Raw genomic sequence first — 4,639 nt, forward strand, 5'->3', positions numbered from 1 at the left:
AGTCCAAAGTATGTCAGACGAAGCTTCAGTCCTTGCCTCCAAGGAGGAGCTCAGTTTCACCCTCCCTATAACAAACCTTTTTGTTCTCCTAGCAGTCCACAGTATATTCAAAACTCTTCTCCAGCACCACAGCTCAAAGGCATCAATTCTCTTTCTATCATCCTTAGTCATTGACCAGCTCTCTGACACATAGCAAACAATTGTGAAGACTATGGCCTAGATCAGGTGCACCTTAGTCTCCAGCCCCTGAGATCGTTGCTCTTCAGTACTCTGGAGAGGTCCTTGACAGCCAACTTTCCCAATGAAGTTCTTCTTTTGATTTCCTGGCTCCTGGTACCAAAATTGTTGATTGTGGAGCCAAGCAAATTAAAACTTAGTGGTGAGTAATTGATACTTTCTTCCACAGTCAGCATCTCGTCTAGTTTTGACCGCTAATATTGGTTTTCTCCAGCCATTTTTTTTTCTATAGATACAGTCAGTATGATTCCTATATAATCCTTCTGGTGAGGTCCAGTGTAAAGTGTGTGTCTGTGTTTTTTTAAACAAGGTATTTGTGATGAAGAAATCATTGAACATACAAAATTTGATCATTCAATTTCTGGGCCTGATTTTGGTCATCAAGCCCATACTTTCCAGCTATCCTTCCATCATTGTTTCCATCTTTTGCATTCCAATCCCCAATTATCATTAATGCATATTGCTTGTATTAGTCAGTTTTATACTGCAATATTTGATAAAAATCTTTCATTTCCTTCTCTTTGCCTTAGTTATTGGTGCATGTATTTAAATAATAGTCATATTAATGTGTCTTCCTTGTATGTATATGGATAATATATCTCTCAGCATTGTACTGTGGGATAGAACTTGAAATTTTGTTTTTGACGATGACTACAAAACCATTATTACTCTGTTTTTTCATTCCCAGCATTGTGATTGTTACATGCCATAAGCCGCCAGCAACTCATAGCAGCCTTGTACATAACAGCCCTGAAGCCTCCCCTGTTCTGAGCCAATTCCCATTACTCCAGTTATTGTCTCAATCCATCTCATCTGGGATATTCCTCTCCTGCTCTGTCCCTCCACCTTTCTAAGAATGATGTCCTTCTCCAAGAACTGGTCCCTTCTGGCAGCATGCTCAAAGTATATGAGATGGAGCCTCAAAATTCTAGCCTCCAAGGGGAAAGTTGGTTTCACCCTTTCCAAGACAGAGATTTATTTGATTTCTTGGTAGTTCATGGTATGTTCAAGGCTCTTCTACAGCACCACAATTCAAAGGCATGAATTCTACTTCTGTCATCCTTAGTCATTGTCCAGCTTTCTGATGCATAGCAAGTAATTGCAAAGACCATGGCCTGGATCAGGCACATCTTAGTCTCTACATTTATAGGACTGATAGTCAGAGACTGATAGTCTCTGATTTATAGGACTATGGAAGCAATTGGAATTTGAATATAGGTTCAGACCCTTGCTTGGCTTGGTTTTATTTTATTTTTTTAAAATAATTTCATTTACTATGCAAAGGTATTTGACTGTGTAGATCACAACAAACTGTGACTAACTCTGAGAAGAATGGGAATCCAAGAACGCTGCATTGTGCTTATGCAAAACCTATACTTGGACCATGAGCCAGTCATCAGAACAGAGCAATGAAACACTGCATGGTTCAAAATTGGGAAGGGCGTATGTCAAGGATGTGTCCTATCTCCATATCTTTTCAATCTGTATACAGAACAGATTATCTGGGAGGCTGGGCTCTATGAGGAGAAATGTGGCATTAGGATTGGAGGTAGACTCGTCAACAATCTGCATTATGCAGCTGATACAACCCTGCTTGCTGAAACAGGAAAACCTCAAGCATTTGCTGCAGAAGGTCAAGGACTGCATCTTTTAATAGGGATTGAAGCTCAACATCAAGAAAAAAAAGATTCTCACCACTAGGCTGATTGACAGCATCATGATAGATGGTGAAGAGATTGAGATTGTTGACAGCTTCAGATTGTTTGGCTCTAGAATGAACACTCTTGGTACCAGCAGCCTGGAAATTAAAGGACAAATTGCATTGGGAAAGTCTGCTGTCAGAGACCTCTCCAAAGCACTGAAGAGCAACGATGTCAGTCTGAAGACTAAGGTGCATCTGACACAGGTCATGGCCTTTGCAGTTATTTGCTATGCATCAGAAAGCTGGACAGTGACTAGTAATAAGAAGAAGAATTGATGCCTTTGAGTTGTGGTTCTGGAGAAGAGTATTGAATATACCTACCATGGACTGCTAGGAGAATAAACAAGTTTCTCCTGGAGAGGGTGAAGCCAGGATGCTCCTTGGAGGCAAGGATTCTGACATGCTTTGGACATGTTGCAATGTGGGATCAATCCTTGGAGAAGGGCATCATGCTTATGAGGGTGGAAGGATAGCATAGGAGAAGAAGACTCTCAATGAGGTGGATTGATTTATTGACTGAGGTAATGGGGATAGGTGTGTAAGAAACAATAAGATTGGCATGGGAGAGAATGGTTTAGGGATGTTGTATATAGGATCGCTATGAGTCACAGGTGACTCGATGGTACATAACAACAACAACCAATTACTTCCATGTTTTTAAGTTTTGATATTTTATAACAAGGTAAATAAAACTATTTACTATATGCTTTGGGAATATTAAGTGAAGTCACCTATGTCAAAACTTAAAATTGTCTTTGTTGTTGTTAATTGTTTTGCAGTTAATTCCTCTAACTCATGACAGCTTGCTTTGTGCAAAATAAATACCATAGGATTTTCAAGGCTATCATTTTTCAGGAGCAGATCTAATGTTACTCTGGGTGGCTTTGAAATGCTAACCTTTTGGCTGTTGTAGTTGTAGTGCTTGATTCTTTTGCATTACACAGGGATTCCAAATAGAGTTTGTTGGGGTTTTCGGTGGTAATGATTTGTTGTTTGTTGTATTTTTTTTCAGTTTGGTGGTTTGTTTGTGTTTTTTTCATAGAATCAGAACCAACCCATACATGACTGTTCAGTGGGTTTTCAGGGGAAGTAAATTGCAAGGGAAGAGATTGCCCAGCCTTTTTCCACTAAGCAGCTGGTGGATTTGAACCACCTGCTCGTGTGGTTGCAGCACAACTTCTTACCACTAAGTCACCAGAGTTCCTTCAAATAGTGCCTACTGTACATGATATGAGTGAGCTATTGTAATTATTAAAATTTAATTCAAAGGATTTTAATTTTTTAATTCCTGTAGCTTTTGTTTTGACTCAGAAAGCTATTTCAGAGTTACAGAGGCTTTTGTTATGTCAGAGTCTCATAACTAGTGGAACTATTTAAATAAATTAACGTAAAGAAGTGAAAATAATAATGAGGAGATTTAGAAAGAATAAAACTTTAATCACTTGGAAGAAGGAAATTGTAGTTAACACTTGCATCTGAGAAAATTCAGTTTTTAAAATGAATCGGCATTGAAGGCTAGACCATAAAAGCAAGGGAATCACTCTGAGTTTTTAAAAAACAAGGGTGAATATTTAGAAGTCTCTGAATCTTTTACATTAGAAGCACAAGTTGAAAGAGCAAAAGGTTGTATTTAATTTTATGGTCCCTGGTCTTCCCATATTAATTGGAGGATTGGCTTTTCCATTTTGCAAAGGTATTTGCGTTGAATTTTCAGAGTTCTTTGACTAGTATTTAGATCTAAAGTATGTTGAGACTTTTTAGTATATGTGCTGCCGAAGCGAGCACAAAAAGTATGTTAAGTCTTTTAATCTATCAATACAAAATGTCTTTTCATTTTCTGAGGCCTTTGCTAGTTTCTTTCAGTCATGTTTTATAGTTTCCTGCCTATGGATCATTCACTTTTATGTTAAATTTATTCCTAGTTTATTTTTCTGGTTGTTGCTATAACTAGTAATGTTTCCTTAATTGTTTGTTCAACTTGCTCATTGCTGGTATCGTTCAGCTATTGATGGCTACTAGCATATATGTTAAACATCTTCGTACCAAAACCTCCAAGTTTATCTGTGATTTAGTCTTTATTAATATGCTGGCCACTTGGACTCATCAGAGACTCCTCAGGAAGAAGATGTGGTGATTTGTTTGTGTAAAGATTATAGCTTTGGAAATTACTTTAGCAGTTCTATTCTGAAATATAGGGTCAGAATATACCTTACAGTAGTAAGACTGTTTTTATTGGGTTATTTTTTTGAGGGGAGAGGTAGGGTGAAGGTGGGAGTTGGTCACATAAGTTATTTCTACCATGATTGTCAAAATCCCTGGATCCAAAAAAAAAGGTGCAAATTGTAAATCAAGTTCTTATTAAACAATGAAAACAGGCTGGTTAAAGCCTTTTTATGACGAACTATTCTTCACCTTGATTAGTTACAGCTTTTGCACCAACGATAAGTAGGCAAATCAATGATATAAAGATGATTCTTTATTGAAACCAAATGAGTGTGGTTATAAGTCACTTCTACAAGCCACATTTGTGTGCTGTACTTCATAGGGGGTAACCCGATACACCCAAAGGCAGAACTAGCAACTCTGAGGGAGATGGCTGGATACTCTCTTCCTGTGTGATTCACAGCCTCTGAAAACCTGTTGATGGGTCAGTTCTGACTAGACAATACTGAGAGAATAACTACTTTTTATTTTTTCAAA

Source organism: Elephantulus edwardii, unplaced genomic scaffold, assembly GCF_000299155.1.
Source record: "Elephantulus edwardii isolate Elephantulus edwardi_28Jun2011 unplaced genomic scaffold, EleEdw1.0 scaffold00065, whole genome shotgun sequence".
Taxonomy (NCBI): Eukaryota; Metazoa; Chordata; class Mammalia; order Macroscelidea; family Macroscelididae; genus Elephantulus; species Elephantulus edwardii.